Below are 20155 nucleotides of genomic sequence, written 5' to 3'. Positions count from 1 at the left end.
CGAGTTGTCAATTAACCAAAGACGCACGTCTTTGGGATGTGGGAGTAAAAGGTGAGAGTACCTTGAGAAAAACTTTTGCATATTCTAGGAAAGTGTACGACAGCAGCACTTGGTAAGTAAAATACCTAGAGGCAGAAACTACAAAATACACTTCTTTCTTATTATTCTTAATTTTTCTGCTGTGAAGCGGTCCCATGTGAGTAGCAATTGTGCAAGAAAAACTCTTGCCTTTAATTTGAAGAACATTGACATCTAAGTGCTTCAAAACAGTAAAAATGCATAATACAAGTACAGTACACTGCCAGGACGTTTATCACAGGGTCTTCAAAGAAGCTAGTGACTGGGTCTAGAAACCTTTCAAGTATTTTTCTGCCAAAATCAGAAAAAAAAAATTAAATATGATACTCAGTCCTTGTCACTTTTATCACGGATAAATTACTGGAAGAAATTTTAAAAGACAATTTATAAAAGTATTGATCCAAGTTGAAGGTGTTAGTGAACAGTCAATGTGAGAAAGAAACAAATCATTGTTAAGTGAACAACATTATTTGGCTTAACTTTCAAAATGTTTATGATGAAGAACTCCAAGAGAGCTGTATTTTTCAAATAATATGTGACAAAAATTCATGGTGCAGATGCTGTAGTGTTAGAATTTGCTTAAGAACACAAAACAATGATTTATTTCTTAATTATGGTACATGTTACAACTGGAGTCCTGCCCAGAAAAGTCTTGGGGATGCTAATATTTTTCATTTAAATAAATGATTTTGATAAAAAAAAGTGTTGCCAAACTTTTGGTTACATCTGTAGATGATAATAAGCGAAGAGAGTTGAAAGGCAACACTAGAGACTGCAGGTTTGCCCCGATATGTGACACATAAAATGTCCTCAGTTTTAGGCATTAGGCTGTAAACTCTACCTATGACAGAAGTGTGAATCTGGGGATTCTCCACAGCTTTGAGAACATTAGCTTGAATCCTGGCTTGCTGGCTTTAAATCATAATGTGCTGTTTAATGTGAGATTACCAGAAGACAAACTGGCTTGCTTAGCAGAATTCATCAGTGATTAAAAAAAAAATAGAGTCCGGTCTGTTCAGTTTGACAGAGAAATTACAACATCCAAATGACTCCATGTTACCGAACCTGGCAACTCTGTCAGATTTTCAGTATAACATATTTTCACATTCCTGGGCGAGGTGGTGGTTTGGCAGTCATCTGTCTCTCAAATGTGAACCTAAAATCTGCACGTATTGTCAACCAACTGTCATTTGAAAATCTAATTTTAATTTTCATATATTGTTAGCTGAAAACAAATGTAAGCTTACTGAATGATCTTGCCAAATTACACACTCTGTTTATTTTTTCTTCTGTCTGCGCTTTTGATTTGTAATTTTAACATTCATGTTTAACTCTAATGGCTGCTAAATATGCATCTTTCATTGTTTGTTTTGATATGTGTCATTATGCTGATTTCCAACGCACACTTGCAGATAGAATTTGGATTTAGCTTGTTTTGCTGAAAGGTCTTAGCTATTCTGATTTCACATAACTCTGGCCTCTCTGATTGCTAAGTTCACTGGACCAATGATTTACCCCCTTCTATCCTTAAAAGCAAAAAAGCTCTTTTTTTCTAAGTGATAAATTCCTTTATTGTGCTTTTCTTATATGTCACTTAAAAAAATATATGTGCTTCTCTCACATTTGGTTAACCAATATGGACCTTTCAGAAACAATGCATATTTCTTTCTTTTTTGTCTGCTTTTTGGTAGTGTATCTTCTATTAAGGTTGTGGTCAAGGTTGTGAACTTGCTGGTCCTAATTAAAAAAATGACATTCTGCTAACAGTCTCTCCTTGTTCCCCCAAAGATCCAACCTGCTAAATGCATACTGTAGTCCTACACAAAATGGCAGCCATGTCACAGCAGTGCCTCAATTTGTAGCATGCCCAGTGACGTCATCAATGTGCAGTTCCACAGACGCTATCAACATACAAACAATCACATACCCTAGCCTAGTTAAGAGACATTTATCAGTATATTATAATTTTATTATAAAGGAGTTCTTGGAAGAGATTAAAATGAACACGAACTCCAAACAGCCTATAAATATTCATCCCTGTAGGGTAGCATCAATACATGCTTTTCTAAAGTGCCTCCTGTATTATGAGGCTTCATGTATTAAACTCACTTACGCACGTAAGCCATTTCTTATGAAGTATGAAAACTTCATAAGGGATTTATATACAGGAACATGGCAAGAAAATTGGCTTAATAATATGGTTGGCAGAATTTGTAATAATTCCTAAGCAGTCTTTTTTGGTTTTGCCATTTTAGCGACTCCAGGCAGCGGGGGAAAATGAAATATAAACAGAAAATCCAATTTCATTGCTCATTTCAATGACACATCAAGAAGGTATTCTGATGATTTTGATCTAATTCAATCACAGGTAATTGACGTGTTCTCTCAATATAGCTGTCTTCAGTGTTGGCAGGAACACCTAAAGCATACGCTTAATGTTAATCGACTTAGTGTGTAGCGTATAAATTTTGTCTATTAAAAAGGGTGTGCTGTGTGTTGTACGATATAACTGACGATAACCAGTATTACCAAGAAAACCAATCACCAAAATGGTATGACCCTGTGTCCCACAGTACTATGTGATAAAATAGAGGAATCATGGGTTCAGCCGGGCAACAATATTAGCCGGACATATCTGAGCATAGCAAATTACTTATAAATTAATTGAATAAAAGGGTTTCTGTTAAAAAAGCAAATTCATTCTGTAATGGTGCTTTTATCACAACATTTGTGCAGTAAATTGCACTGATTGCATTAGGAAAATAACAAATCGCTGCAAATTTTTTTAGATCTCAGCCTGCCTCACACAGCTGCTGTCACTTGTTCCCACTCTTGTTTCTTTATTTATTAGTGATTCAGGAAGACAGACAATCCAAAAAATATGTTTTATCATTTCTTCACTTCAGTCAGCAGTTTCTCAAGTTCACATTCACTGAATTTTCGTTTTCTGTGTTCTCCAGATGTCACCCAGGAACATGCCCCAGATTTATATGGCGATTAGATCATGAATATTCAAAAAAAGGGTTTTCAAGCCATACATGGTGGGTGGTAATGGGGAGTAGCTAAAAGCGTGGTGAATGAGCACATAGTTTTATAAAGGAACTTAGCATGGCATATGTGTGACTTTATAAATCCATATTTTTGGTGGATATGCAGTTTTTGCCTTTCAAGTATATGAAAAATTTTAGTGTACAATTTAAAGGTTAAGTTCAAGTATTTTTCACATCAAAGTTATTTGTTCACAGACATGCTATATATGCATTTGCCACAAAATGTGTCTTCCCAATTGCAGCGATTTCTAGTAAATAAAAAAAAAAAACTGATGTTTTACAATGGGGGCAATAGGGCATGAAGCACCACCAAAAAATAAAAGCATAAAATTTGTCAAATATGTCCTCTTTGAATTTCAATATAGGAAAACATGTCTTCCATGGTTTCTGATGCATGTTTTTTACAGCATATTCCTGTATTTTTCATGGTAAGGATATATTTACTACTCACTTGTGTGAGTTCACACATAAAAATGGAAGTAAATCAAAACAAAGCCAAACATGTGGTATGAGCAGTTTACTGAAATTTGGTCCGATTTATTAGGAAACCACTTCCCAGGGGGACAAAAGGTTAGCAGACAACTACAAGTGCTGAGGTAGAGCACATAGCTAGTTCTTTTTTTGGCTAAATCTCATAATATTGGAATTTTTTGTTCAAAAATTACATCTATCATCTTTTTTATAATGTGTAATCTCAAGATGCAGATGGGTACTCAACAGCTGTCTTCAATTAAAAAATAGATATGTTCAGTAGTTTTTTAAGAAGCACATCACATTTCTAAAGCTCACATGAAATATCAAATAATGTCTGCATTTTATCCTGAATCTTGTAAAACAGGAAGTGTGTGATGCCAGCCTTCATGCTGTCATGACTGGCGATCTCATCTGTTGTGACCTTCAGTTGATATATGATAGCTGGAGATCATAACAAAAGACTTAAACCAAAAGAATTAATTAATGAAACGGATTCCATGTATTAAAAACCCTAAAATGAAAAAAAAAAATGCAAAAAATTCATTAAATATTTCTTGAATAAAATTTAAAAAGAGCATTCATAATCATGAAAACTGTATTCACATTCTGTGCCTTGTCATTATCTTTATGGAGTTTACATCATTTTCCCCTACACCCACAAACATGTGGAGAAGGCAATCGTTCATCCCCTAAATTTGCCCTTTGTAAGTGGGCCTTGTCAAGGGCTGGTTCATGTTGCTGCCTGAATAGACTCCAGTCTACAACAACAACAACATTTATTTATATAGCACATTTTCATACAAAAAGTAGCTCAAAGTGCTTTACATAATGAAGAAAAGAAAAATAAAAGACAAATAAGAAATTAAAATAAGACAACATTAGTTAACATAGAAAGGAGTAAGGTCCGATGGCCAGGGTCTATACTGTAGCTACCCTGAACAAGATTAAGAATTTGAACTGTGATGTTAATTTGTGATGATTTTGCAGCTGGAAGGCTCAAGATTCTTTAACTTGCTGAATGGTGCTTCAAGGTCGAATCTTTTCTTAAATCAGATTCTGACTGAATACACTTTGATCCTCATGTCACCTTGTAATTAAATAGGTATGTCAGGGAAAATTAAAGTTTTTAAACATATTGTACTGATTTTAAGGATTGTATAAAATGAGTAACTGAGAAATCAGTAAATCATACATTGTTAAAGCCTTTTAAAATCATATCAGAGGATGAATGAAAGTTTTAAATGCTAATTTGTTTTAAAGCAGACAGGATGACTTGTGCTCCTAATCATGGATATTTACTTTTACTTTTCAAAAAAAAATAGATCAATGATTAAATTCCTGTTTTCATTATGAATGGGAAAATCGGTATGCATGTAGCCCTTGTGAAATATTCTAAGCAAAGACATGAAGAGTGCAGGAAGCCAAAACAAACAGTTCTTGGCAAAAGTGCAATATTGTCTATCAGTTCTTATTAGTCCCAAATGAATGGGCTTGCAGGTGTTTGCTTGGCCTACTTGATGCTTCAGTAGATTATTGTCAGTGATCTGTAGTCATGCGCACTGAGAGCTTGGATTGCAGTGATTTGTGCTCACTTTAACATATTAATTCCAGAGTGAAACGATGAATGAATTTCCTCTGATAAATGACAGTAATTAGTATTGCTTCTTAACAGTAAATTGTGCAATGCATGCCTTTCAGTAACTCGTTAATGTCAGTCTAAGCTGCATAAGAAAGTACTTTGTTGCATTTACAGTTCTCTAATGCTGTTTTTAGCCTGCACTGAGTGCAGCAATCTCATAAAAATCACAGATTAAGAACCTGTACCACTTAGTAGAGTAAGTAGGCTCCTATCTGTCCAGTTATGTGGCGCTAATAAGAACTAGCAATGCATGTGCTATTGCCGATCACTTTGCAGATTGTGAGTTTATTAATCTTTCCTTCAAAGACGCCATTGTTTTTATTTTACAGATCATTTAGGGACCACCAGAGTTTGTTTTTAAATTTGCAGATAGTCATTTGACACATCATTCTCATTTGTTCCAATGGATTTTGATTTCTGCCTATTTTGTTTTCCCTGATTTAGCTGTAATGTTTTACATGATTTTATTATTTGCTAATTGTTTTATCAGATTAATTATTTTTTCAGTCACTTTCTTTTTAGTATTTTTAGTTTTGTTTTTAAAGTTTTGAACTCTGCAGTTTAAGTACGTTTTTTTTATTTTAACATTTTTATTATTTGCTTACCATTTTTGAAATTAATCTTTTATTTTTCCAGAATTTAGCATTTGGGTTTGTCTTGGCTTGCATTTTTTTTCCTTTTTTCAATAAATCAAATAGTTAAAACTGGGCGGCATGGTGGCGCAGTGGGTAGCGCTGCTGCCTCGCAGTTGGGAGACCTGGGGACCTGGGTTCGATTCCCGGGTCCTCCCTGTGTGGAGTTTGCATGTTCTCCCTGTGTCTGCGTGGGGTTTCCTCCGGGCACTCCGGTTTCCTCCCACAGTCCAAAGACATGCAGGTTAGGTGGATTGGCGATTCTAAATTGGCCCTAGTGTGTGCTTGGTGTGTGGGTGTGTTTGTGTGTGTCTGCGGTGTGTTGGCACCCTGCCCGGGATGGTTCCTGCCTTGTGCCCTGTGTTGGCTGGGATTGGCTCCAGCAGACCCCCCGTGACCCTGTGTTCGGATTCAGCGGGTTGGAAAATGGATGGATGGATAGTTAAAACTTCTGTTAGTGAACAGAGCTGTTGTGATAAATACAGAAAGGGGAGGCAAATTATCTATGTGACAAATTACAAAACTTTAATTTTTTTGGTTATTTTTTTGATCTCACAAAGATTTTGTGTGGTTATGTAGAAGCTAATAAGTCCAAACACAAATGGAGTTCATTTCAATGAACCTCATTTGTGGTTTGCATGAATCTAAGAGCCAAACCTATTAATATTAATGGTAAAGTTATTGCTTTTGAATAGAATGTTATTTTTACATATCTACATAGACAATGCTAAGATTCCTTTTAGCCCCTATAAGCTAACATGTTAAGTTAAATATTCTTAATGCTCTGCTATATTCCTATATTTAGGCAATAGAACATTCTCAGATTGTAGGAAGATAGCTAGATAGAAAGATGAACTGTTAGACAGGAAGGTATAAAGGCATATCATTTTCTGACCATATGTTCGTATGTCAAAATACAGGTCCTGGTGTATGCTAGAATGTACAGAAACTTTAATTAATGTAACCTAGACACTTAAGCCTTAAATGAAACATCATAAACAAGAGATTTGTGTGTGTGTGTATTATCAACTTTCTTCTTTATTTTTGTGTGAACTGTTTCCTTTACATATCACTAAAACGTTTAAAATTAAGACACTGGCACTGTGGAACTTTTTGTACACAAGTCAAACCAATTACTTAAACCTACAAATGTAGCTACACATGATATGCAGACATTAATGCTGTTTAAGGTAAAAGCCAAACTCATATCTGAACATGTGAGCTTTCTTGAGGAGGCTGAGCCACTCTGAACTAGTAGTGATTGCTGGCACTCAAAAAAAACACATTAAAGGACTTTAAAGAAGTGAAGGCTGAACATGTCGTACTCATTTCTGATTGAAGTGTTTTTAGATTTCCAGTAGACATAGACATTACAGTCACATTCGATCAGTCTTCCCTTCATTTTTTTTTTCTGACCTTGAATTGTGGACTGTGTAGAGCTGGTACCTATAATAATGATGTCAGATTGTAAGGCAAGAATTAATCACAGACCAAGCAATAGTCCATTTCTGGGTACACTCACACTCATTCATATACTACGAAAAGAAATCACCTATTAACTCAACATAGAAAATGATGCACAGGAAGAAATCTTCACGGAGACACAGCAAGAAGGTGCTCCTCACAGACAGTGAGCTAAATACAGTCACCTAGAACTGTGATGTAGCAGAGACAGCCAATCTTCTTTTAAATGTAGCACCTTTCACATGGCACTCTATCATAAGGTTCTTGTGAACAAGGAGATTGAATCTAGAACGTGCTCCATCACTTTCTTACATTTTCTATTGCCATTGAAACATCTTTGTTAAAAGTGCCTTACTTGATTTGCAATGCCTGGATCTTTATATTAGGAGAGTAGAAATACCAGCAAAGATTCTATCTGCAACAAATTTTTCCTGACAATTGTTCTTAATATTGGACATGCAGATACCGTTGATTGGCGACTTTAAACTGGCCCTATAGAACTATGTATGGCTGTGTGTATTTGTTGCCCCAGTGTTTGGTTCCTACCTTTTCCCTGATGCCGCAGAGACTCCAATTACCAGTAATCACATAATTTGTTAAAAGTTGTCAAATAATGTGATTAGGTGGTGTGTCACAATAACAATCATGACGAGTGACTTTTGAGTGAAGGTTTAACAGTTCTTTTTTTCACCAGAAAACTAAACAGCAGCATCTACCTGAAAATAAGAAGTCGTTTTGGGATTTTAAACAGTTGAGTGAATAGCATCTTGCAGCGATCACAGCACATTGCTCGACGGCTTTTCATTAAAACTGTCAGAACAGTGTGGTTGCCTTGCTGAGATACATTAGCTACACCTCCTTCATGGTGATTGTGACAGGAAACTGCAGGGAACTATGTATCTAAACAGAAAGGCAGCGGAATGATTATTCAAAGCAGAGAAACTTCTCAGATGTGTGAAATGCCATTATTTCAGGTGGGTAGTGAGTGAATCACACATGACTACTAACAAGGCATTAATTGTCTGCAAACAATGGAGTAATACAACAGTAGCCCAAGAGCTACTGTTGTGTTTTAGAAGTGTATCCGTAAATAAAGAACTATAGAGGTATCATTGGCAAGATATGGGAAGGGATTTCTATAGGAAAAACTGAAACAGAAATGCAAAATGCACATGTACTAATAGCACCTACTTTTTCACAGTATGCAGTTCAATAGATTATACCATACAATGAAAAAAGGCAAGATTCATCTTGTGTGAATAACTAACCACATACATTCTATGATAGGATAAGTGTATCAAGGACCCTGTCTCAATGAAACTAAAGTAAGAGCAAGCTCTAAGCATCTGTCCACGTCTGCAATAATTCTAAGATATGAAAATATTTGTGTAGTAATTTGAAAACCAAAGCACAAGCACACAGAAAGACAAAGGAAAAGATTAATTAAAAAAAAGAAAGAAATAAAGCTTTTAACAGGGCTCAGATTTCATGCACCTAATACTTAAAGAAGTCAGGAAATCAGGAAAATCCCTTCGCACTTTCAAAGCAAAAATAATTATCGCTTTCTCTTTAGTTGAGAAATAAAAGATACACGATTTGTGTAAACTTCGAGAGCTCCAAATTTCTACCTTGGGACAGAGCGCAACCCATCCACCTATAACAGTGACAGAATGAGATGCTCCAGATCAGGCAGTTTAATGATCATCATACAATTTACTATAAGCCCTACATTGAAACGCACCTCCAGCAACAAAATCTCACCCTTTCTTGTTATATTGGAGGGCATTGCCCCTCTTTGTCACATGTGAATTTCAAGCCTTGTATACAGGAAGGCAAAGACAGCAACAAGTGGGGTTTAGAAGGTAGGGGGTTCACCCACTTGTGACCCTAACTCCCTCTCCCTTTTACTTCCCATTTCTCCACGCACTTTTGCATCTTTTCTTCCTAACCGTGGCCTTTTACTCCAACTATCTATTCAGCTAAAGACCCAGAGCAACCTTAAATCTCATGCAGAGGTCACTTCTAGCTAAGCATCATAATCACTTCTGGGGTTAGCAGTGACCCATTTCACCTGCACTAAAACATTGTCCTGGAGGGATAAAATAATCGTTTTGAAACTGCAACTTGCAATCTGCAAAAAAGGCAAGCTGCAATCAGAACAGATTACAGGTTCATTACTCAGAGAGACTGAAATGACCTATAAATACACTCTTTGGGACAATTTTTAGATATAAATAATTAACACTGTACCATATTAAAAAAGAATTGCATTGGCTGGAGTTTTTCATGGTTTTCCTTTCTCCAATTTGAAGCTTCAACATACCACATGGAGGTTATTTTGAGAATCCATGTTATTAGAGTGACCTCAAAAGTGAATGAAAGAAACATGCACAATACTCTGCGGTGGGTTGGCACCCTGCCCAGGATTGTTTCCTGCCTTGTGCCCTGTGTTGGCTGGGATTGGCTCCAGCAGACCCCCGTGACCCTGTGTTCGGATTCAGCGGGTTGGAAAATGGATGGATGGATGGATTCACAATACTTATAAATTAATAATGTAAATGAATCCAGGAATTAATTGATAAATAAAATATCTTTGCTTAAAAATAACTTCCTTCCTTAACAGGCAAGTGTTTCAGGCAAAAATTAACGTGTGTGCGTACATTAGAAAATACAACCATTGATACCCTCAGTTCTGAAAGTTACGAAGTAGGGATGACCTGGCTAGTGTTGGGCATTACTATTCACTTTACTGATTCAGTTCTTTTAAACTAACTCTGAGTGAATTAAATAACAGTATCCAAGCCAGCACCAGAAAAAAAATCTTGCAGGTAGTTCCCTTTGAATAAATTGCAAATATATAATTAAATAATTAAACATTTGCAATGGCAAATATATAAGCAGAGAGGATACAAGCATGATAATACATTGAAAAATGCACAATAAAGCAAGAAAAGGAGTAAATTCGGTTTTAAGTTGCGTTTAATCTCACTATGCAGAACAAAACTTTTGACTGAAAACAACGTTTTGGTTTTTGAATTTGCTGTGTATTTTGAAAAGTCACAGGTCTGGTTCTGTCCAAGAGTCAAATCAACAAGACTGATGCAACGGATTTGCAGGTAATTCAATTCCAGAATCAAATTGTTTCAGGTACAAGGGAATCTTGGAATTATTGTGAGAGGGTGTTAGAAGATGTGTGTCATGAGGGAAAGGTAAGAGAATAGTCAGGGAAGCGTGAAAATTTTAAAAACTGGTTAAGGCAAAATGAAAGCCATGCAACATATCCTTAAAAAGCAAACAAAAAGCTGAATCTCAAAAGTGATATGAATTAACAACCAAAAAAAAAATCTGAAGCTACCTTGTTTGAAACATAAAATCACCCACCAAGGGATACCAGATGCAACAATCACCAACATATTCTACTGCAAAGTGGCTAATGTTATGAATTTCAGCAATTGTGATCTCGCAAGCCACCAGAAACAGCAACAAGCATACAAAATGTTGCTGCTGTAAACATAAATAAAATCATAAAATAAACTAGTCAAAATCACTTTCAAATTGCAAAACTGAAATCTACATATTTTAAAGTTCTGGAAAAGAATTGATAAGCTCTTCAAAATAAACTTATTACATTCAGATAAAAACTAGCATAGGTGAGAAATCATGACACAAATGAATGAGAACAGTGCAAATCGTTCACAAGTAATAATTTAATTTCCAACTCGAAACAATCAGTGAACAGTATCTGCTGGGTGCAGTCAATGAGCCATAAAAAAGTCTGTGCTATGGCCCATATGAACAATGTAAAGTTGAAAATAAATGATTGTTAGAAATTTAAATAATAGTTTTATAATGCTGAGTGGTGTGTGAATACATTGCATACATACCTCAGTTCGCTAGCGACCCATGACTTCATGTTTACAGCTCTTATGGGATCACACGCTGAAGTGTGGATGCAGTTTCCCAAATATGCCTCATTTATTTCATCTGCAACAATTTACCAACAAAAATATGCCAAAATAATTTTAAATTATTTTATTTTGAACATTTATTTTACATGTGCATTTTACATCCTGCATTTGTAAAAAGCACTCAGACAAAATGTGCTTTTGTCACGTCTTCTTTGTATCTATATATGTTCATTACAGTTCTGCTTCTTTTTATGTAGGAGTTTAAAGAGTTAGGAGATAAGAAGAGAGATACAAGCCCTTGAAAAAATTCCTGTCATTAATGGCAGATGAAAGGTCAGAGAGAGACTCTGAGAGGAACCCATTGGGAGACAAACCATAAACAGCAGAGTGAGGCAGTGCAGAGTGACACTTCTGATGTATCAGATCATGAATGTTGTGGGCGGGAAATTGACCAAGGGCAAAGGATGTTGAAAGTAAAGGGGGCAATCAGCTACAGCAAAGGGAAAAGTGGTTGCAATAGGAAAACCATCAGAAGAGACAATGCTTACCTGCTACAGGAAAGTGTGAAAGATCCTCAAAACATGAGTGACACATTAAAACACGATTTGAGATGGAAAGGAATAGAAGTCAGTTCTTCTACGGTTCTCAGAAGATTCCTGGTCGGAAAAACCACATGGCCTGTGGGAAAACAACTCCTGAGTAAAGTAATGAAACAGAAGCATTACAAATGGAGACTAAAATACAAAAACTGCAATAAAGAAGATTGGAGAAAGGTCCAATTCAGCAATGAAACAAATTTCTACGTCCAAGTTAGAGAAGTCAGCATGTTTGGAGGTCCCCGGGAGAAAAGCAGATATTTTTGAGGTACTTCAGCCTATTATGGCATTGGAAAATCGCCTGATTTAAACCCCACTGAAAATTTGTGGTCTATTTTCAAGCAGCACCTTCATGGAATGAATTGTATGACAAAAGAGGAATTTGTTCAAACTGTAATTCAGGTCTGGTACAGGGACCCAAGAATCAGTGCAGATTGTTCAAAATTAGTGTATTCCATGTCAAACCGTATCAAAGTGCTGCTCAAAAGCCAAGGAGGTCATATTATGTATTAATGTGAGTATATTAGTTCATACCAGTTAGAAAAAAATAATTTTTTCAGTTCCTTCACAATTTGTTTCAATTAATTTGCAATTAATTCAATTAATATATCTATATATATAAAATTCTTTTTGCGTTTGAAACGGAAATTACGTATGACCACGCGATATGGAAATTACGTATGAAACGGAAATTATGTATGACCACGCGATATGAAAATTACGTATGACCACAGAACATATTATAATACAGGAACTAATCACTTCGTTTGTGGACGCCATTTTTATATTGTCTTTACGAATTGTTATTATTTGTGTGAGAGTTATTTTACTGATATTGAAAAGAAGTAAACACAAACACGTCGATCTATCCCATAGAAGTACACCCCACGTCGTCCTCTCCCAGCCCTCCTCTCTGGACTACAGCGCTGACCCGTCTGCTGCCAGCCGCGTTTTGACAGAGAATTTTTATTTATTCGTCCACGTGACTGTCGCGGAAACTGCCACATTGTAACTTTTTTTTAGTTGGTAGTACTTGATAGTAGAAGAGATCAGGAAAACAGCTTTACGTTTTTCTACTTTTTAACTGCGGCGAGCTGTAAACAATGTGCGTGAAAACAAAGTGGACGCTGGGAAGCGCAGGATGTCAGATTGCTCTGCGGGGTCGAGACCTTCGCAGTTTCGAGCAGCGTCCTCTCTTCTCGCACTGTTTGTGACACTTTGTGAGTGAGTGTAATCGACGCCATCAAAGCAGGACTCTGTTTGTAAATTACCCTGCACTACTACTTACTGTCCCTTAAGGTGAGTTCGGGTCACTAAAACCCTGCAACATTCAAAGTTCCTTTTGTGATGAATTATTTTAAGAAGTAAATCACAGGCACGTAGTGCAAGGTTGTCAGGCAGAAATTTAGATGATCACATAGAAAATGTAATTTCTATACCACAGCGGTTGTGTAGCGCCTTTCACAAGGGATCTAATACCGAGAGATAATCCAAATACATTTTAGCTACTGTTAGTACTACTTAGCTGTTGTCTTATAGCGCCTTTAAAATGTAGTTTACCCAAAACCACTCCAGTAGTGCTCAATATATCTTTACTTCTTAAATGTTAATGTTTTACTGTTTAATAACTTATAGACTACATTTTATTTTTTTCCCTTGCACTCAGTGTGCAAAGCCACTGGGTAATCAACTAGTGTGTATATTATATATATATATATATATATATATATATATATATATATATATATATATATATATATATATATATATATATATATGTATGTATGTGTGTGTGTGTGTGTGTGTGTGCGTGTGTGTGTGCGTGTGTGTGTGTGTTTGGTACCAGATTACTAAAGAGTAGGTATGTAATTGTGTTCCTCTTGTATACAAGAGTTAATTTGTTGAATGTATAAAGGAACTTAAATTTATCAACACTATTATATGTACAGTAATCCCTCCTCAATCCGCGAAGTAGAAACCATATGTTTATATGGTTATTTTTATATTGTCATGCTTGGGTCACAGATTTGCGCAGAAACACAAGAGGTTGTAGAGAGACAGGAACGTTATTCAAACACTGCAAACAAACATTTGTCTCTTTTTCAAAAGTTTAAACTGTGCTCCATGACAAGACAGAGATGACAGTTCCGTCTCACAATTAAAAGAATGCAAACATATCTTCCTCTTCAAAGGAGTGCGCGTCAGGAGCACAGGATGTCAGAAAGAGAGAGAAAAGCAAACAAATCAGTAGGGCTGTTTGGCTTTTAAGTATGCGAAGCACCACCGCACAAAGCTGTTGAAGGCGGCAGCTCACACCCCCTCCATCAGGAGCAGAGAAAGAGAGAGAGATAGAGAGACAGAGAAAAACAAACAGTCAAAAATTAATACGTGCCCTTTGAGCTTTTAAGTATGCGCAGCTGCACAGAAGGTAGCAACGTGAAGATAATCTTTCAGCATTTTTAGATGAGCGTCCGTATCGTCTAGGTGTGCGAACAGCCCCCCTGCTTACACCCCCTCCGTCAGGATCAGAGAAAGTCAGCGCAAGAGAGAGAGAGAGAAAAGTAAGTTGGGTAGCTTCTCAGCCAATCTGCCAATAGCGTCCCTTGTATGAAATCAACTGGGCAAACCAACTGAGGAAACATGTACCAGAAATTAAAAGACCCATTGTCTGCAGAAATCCGCGAACCAGCAAAAAATCTGCGATATATATTTAAATATGCTTACATATAAAATCCGCGATAGAGTGAAGCCGCGAAAGGCGAAGCGCGATATAGCGAGGGATTACTGTATATATTTTATTAAAAAAATGTAATTGATGAATTATACAAAACATGCATTCTAATATACTTTCACACGTGTGTTTATGGGAGACAGTTTACGGCCTTGAATAAATGCGTTTCTGTGCGGGACGAGGGGTTGGTACCGTACTGTAACTCTTTTTCCTCTTTCCCTCTGCAGACCACGAGAAGAACCCACCGCCTAAAAACATCATTTCCACTTCCGGTCCATGAGATTCTTCCTCCTAATGACATCATTTCTACTTCCAGTCCCTCCTCTTCCTGTCTGTCAGCTATGTAACAGCCATGTTTGTCATTATACCTCAGTTCTGTTTTGGGCTCATGTCTATAAAGACATAATATTGTTTTTTTTTTTGCCTTTGAAGTACCTCAACTCTTCAAGTATACAGGGTATCTACCCCAAACCTTTGTTTATTTTACAATAGACAGTCAGGGTTTCAGTGTTGCTACACTATTGTACTTGTATAATGAATGAAAATCATTGGTGACTATGTTCTTGTTCGTTGATAATGATTAATTTCAAATTAAAAAAAATCATAAATAAGAATTATGAGAATCATCAGCCAGGCTAACAGTACTTGCTGTAAATTACAAACAGAAGTACTCCCAAGCCTCACCCTCCCCTATTTTGGCTAATCAGCTAAATGAGTCTTATTGCCAGTTTGATAAGGACATGAGACCCTGTTTGAACTCAGACTCTCTGCCTACCACATCAACTGTCCCCTTCTCTCACTCTCACAATTATTTCAGTGTCACCATCACCCCTTTATTGAAGTCTGATTCACCTTCTTCAGCCCACCCCAAGTAATTCCTATCTGCTCCACCCTATACTTTCTGTGAAGCAAGATGAGGTACAACAACTTTTCAGGAAACAAAATATCAGGAAAGAAGCAGGCCCTGATGGAGTCTCACCTGGTACTCTTAGATATTGTGCAGATCATTTAGCACCTGTCTTCACTGACATATTTAATACTTCCCTGCAGCTGGGTAAAGTTTTGGACTGCTTTAAAGTAGCCTCTATTATTCCAGTCCCCAAGAAGCATAAATTCTCTGAAATTAATGACTACAGGCCAATTGCTTTGACCTCAGTGGTTATGAAAGTATTAGAACATCCCAGGCTTTCCTACCTAAAGTCTATCACTGACCCTCTCCTTGATCTACTTCAGTTAACATATAAGGTAAATCACTCAGTGGAGGATGCAGTTAATTTATGCCTGCACTACATTCTTCAGCACCTGAACTTGCCTGACACCTATGTGAGGGTCTTCTTTGTGGATTTTTGCTCAGCCTTCAATACCATTGTTCCAGAGTTGCTTCAGAGAAAACTAATCCAATTAGGTGTGCCCTATGGTGTCTGCCAGTGGATTATGAGCTTCTTGACACGTAGGAAGCAGTATGTGAGACTGGGCCCCCATCTGTCAAATCCAATGTCAATTATCATAGGCTCCCCCCAAGGCTGTGTTCTTTCACCTCTCCTGTTTTCACTTTATACAAATGACTGTAGATCCATGGACACATCTGTAAAATCCTAAATTGTGCAGATGACACAACCATTGTGGGTCTCATTACTAATAATGACATGTCTTCCTATCAAAGAGAGGTGGGCCATCTTGTAGAATGGTGTACTTATAACAACTTGGATCTCAATGCTGTTAAGACAGTGGAAATGAGGATTGATTGCCATCAAACAAGTCACTAACTGTCCACCTTTGTAAATTAATGACCAGACTGTGTCTGTGGTTCAGTCATTTAAATTCCTGGGGAATACTTTCACTAATACATTAAAATTAGAGAAGCGCATCACCTCCATTGTCAAGACAGTCAGACAGAGATTATTCTTCCTTTGCAAGCTTAAGAAGCTTGGTTTATCAAGGTGTATATTGTTAAATTTGTACTCAGCCATCATTGAGAGTATTGTGTCCACCTCCATCACCATTTCGTTTCCTTCTGCCTCCTCCTTTTATAAGAGTCAGTTACAGCAGGTGATTAGTTCAGCAGAGAAAATCATTGGATGTTGTCTCCCAGCATTAAAAGATCTGTTCATCGCCAGAGCAAAATAGGGAGCAGGACAGATTGCAGCTGACTCCACCCACCCCAGCAGCCATCTGTACATTAAATTTCCATCACAGAGAAGGTACCAGTCTATCGCAACCTGAACTATACACCATCTCCACAGCTTCTTTTCTCAAAATATTCAGATCCTAAATAAACTTACATAGGGTCACTCCTAATTGTTTTTACAACAAGTAACTGGTAACTGTGCTGTTTGTCTATTCATAAATACTTCATTATTGCTCCACTTGTACTATTTAATATCAATATTATTTTGTTTAGTTTGTCTATTTATTTGATGGTATTATCGAAGTTTGTAAATGTTTTTGTTCAAGAAACTTGTATTTGTATAGTTGTTTGCACAGTTTCAGGTTAATGGTGGGCTGAAATTGTGTTGTATTGAGTTGGTATTGTCTTGTATTCCATGTTTTTGCACCAAACCAAAGTCAATTCTGGTATGACTCACATGCTAGCAATAAAGTGATTCTGATTCTGAAACATCACCCTGCAAAATGAAAAATGCTGATGACATCATGAATATGCTGTGGCACTAGTGTTGCACACCTCTGAAGTGATTTGCCGATGCGTGAATCAGTTGGTATGACTCACTTAAAAGAATCATTCAAAATGAACAATTCTTTTGTGAATTGTGCCTCACTAGACTTGGCCAAACAGATGTGTTTCATATAAAATACTAGATCTCAGGTTGAGGTCTAAACAAAGCTGACTGCATGTTTATCCACTTCTCTCATTTTATTAAAATCCGCTTGCATTTCCTATGCTTTAATGAATACAATATATTTTTTAATTTCAACACACAAAATGTACCTTCCCTTGACCATTCTTTGATCCTCTTGTTAAGAAAAAGAGGGAGACGCCTACACCTGCAAATGAGGCACAGCATGAAGAAAGTTGAAATCTGTTAACTTTTTATAAATTTGCATGAAGTCCTGTCATCTTTCTTAGCAATATGTATGAGATGTGAGCTATAAACTATATTTATGCTGCCAAAGCACAATATCATCAAAGTTTCATTGAAGACAAATCTTTTGTAGTGCTTGTCTTCTGTTTTCACTGCTAATAGAAAAGGCCATCACCTTGCAGTTTACATACCCTGCTAAAAGCAGCACCTTTTCTTTTACTGCATCCCTTTCCTGCATAGTGCTGGATCCCAGGCATTTTTTCCTACATTAATTTGTTAACAGTCCCATGCTGCATGTCACACCTCTCCAAACTGCTCCTGGAAATCACTAAGGTGGACACACCCCACAGTTGCTTGTGGTAAATAAAACAGAGAAACTTCAATACATAAACACAGTGGTAGCGCTGCTGCCTCACAGTAAGGGGACCTGGGTTTGCTTCCCGGGTCCTTCCTGCGTGGAGTTTGCATGTTCCCCCCATGTCTGTGTGGGTTTCCTCCAGGTGCTCCGGTTTCCTCCCACAGTCCAAAGACATGCAGGTTAGGTGCATTGGCGATCCTAAATTGTCCCTAGTGTGTGCTTGGTGTGTGGGTACTGTATGTGTGTCATGCGGTGGGCTGGCGACCTGCCCGGGATTTGTTCCTGCTTTGCGCCCTATGTTGGCTGGGATTGAGTCCAGCAGACCCCCGTGACCCTGTGTTAGGATATAGCGGGTTGGAAAATGACTGACTGACACTACATAAAGAATGTTACTTGGCAGTTGTCAAAGCTGGTTGAGTTTGTTTTTCTGTAGGTTCATTTTGGTTTCTTACTTTGTATTCTTTCGTTGTTTTGCCTAGCTGGGTGTCTCCCTTTGTCTGTTGGATCTACAATTACCATTGCACCGTGGCATCACCCCAGGTGTAGTGGCATGTGTCAAGAAGTTCAGTGCCAGCTGTTCTGAAAGAAGAACCACGGGAGTGCAACCTTGTGTGTTTTCCTGTAAAGCATAGCTGGCAGCAATATCTCAGAGCAGTGCACTGACTTGTAAGGCATGTCTGGCATGATAACTCAGGTTACATTCGGACTGGAATGAGCTGAATGATAAGAGGTATGATATTGCAAAGATAAACAGCAATATTCTACTAGCAGTGCTTGTTCTAAAGGGTGGTCAGTGGCAGTCAGGTAGATGGGTATACAGAAAAAGCAGAATAGAAACAAGGAGAAAAATGTGAAGTATTTCTCCAAGCAAAAGAGGAAAAGGACCATCCAAGTGGTTATCAGGGTCCACAAATCAGCATGCATCATAGTGGTGTGGTGTGTCAGTGCCCATGGCATGGGTATCTTGCAAATTTGTGAGGTCATCATCAATACAAAAAGTTATGTACTTTTAAAATTTTAGTGCAACATATGGTGTTATTCAGACGCCGTATTTTCCAGGGATATCATTGCATTTTCCTGCAGGACAACGGCAAACCACATTCTGCCCGGACTACTAGTGCACAGCTGCGAAAGCAGAGTGTGTGAGTACAAGATAGGCCTGACTGCAGTCCTGACCTCTCTTGATTGAGGAAGTGTAGCTTTGTAAAATGGAGCTGCTGAATGCCTATATAATGGATTAAAGGGGAAGATAAAGTTTGCTAAACTTAACAAGTCTATGTCTTCATTGTCCAAATACTCAATATGTTGTGAATGCAAATTGGATTGTGACACCCCTCTGATTCTAGCTGTTTCTGTTTCCTTTTTAGGTGCGCTACAATTTCAAAAATATTGTTCTCTTTACCCTGCTTTCTAAAAGTGTTTGTTGTTGCTTTATATTTGTTTTTGCTTTAACATGTAGCACTTACGTAATTATTTGCTGTATTAACCGGAAGCACTATAGATGCAGAAAAAAATGTAAAATGGTTTGCAACACTCTGCTGATTCTGGCAATTTCTGTTTTTTTTGTGTCTTCTTGAGGGATTTGAATGGTGATCTGTGATTGACATTATTTGACCAGATAAGACACAGTTACACAATGCAGAAAAATCTATCTGGAGTGTACATGCTTTCACACACGCGTGCATGGGAGGCAATCTAAGAGCTTAACAGAGGATAAGAAGCAGAGTCAGGGGTTGATGAACTGCACTAATGCCTTTCCTCCATCTTCCGCAGACCACCAAAGCTCCACCCACTCTGTTCCCAGACCACGCCCTCCTGCGGACATCACTTCCACCTAAATCTACCTCTTCTTGCTTAGCCTCTATAAAAACTGAACCCTTCATTCTGCAATCAGTCATTGGCTTGACTCAGTCCTTCGTGATTGCCCACTTCTTGCTTTTTTTAAATTTTTTTTTGCTGCCTTATGATAATATACGGGGTGGACCCCTCAAACCTTTCTATTTGTTCTTGTGTCTTTTATAATGCACAACAGGAACTGAGGGACCCATGTTAAAGGGGGTTTTCACATTCACCTTTTTTTTTCTGTGAAAAAAATGGCATCAAAAAACCAATTAAGTTGTCAAAGCAATCTCTCAAAGGGTAAGAGAAAGCAAGAGAAAGTGCTATCTCTCGATGAGAAAATAA

This window comes from Erpetoichthys calabaricus, chromosome 2, assembly GCF_900747795.2.
Source record: "Erpetoichthys calabaricus chromosome 2, fErpCal1.3, whole genome shotgun sequence".
Classification (NCBI taxonomy): Eukaryota; Metazoa; Chordata; class Cladistia; order Polypteriformes; family Polypteridae; genus Erpetoichthys; species Erpetoichthys calabaricus.
Note: the sequence above shows the minus strand (reverse complement) of the source record.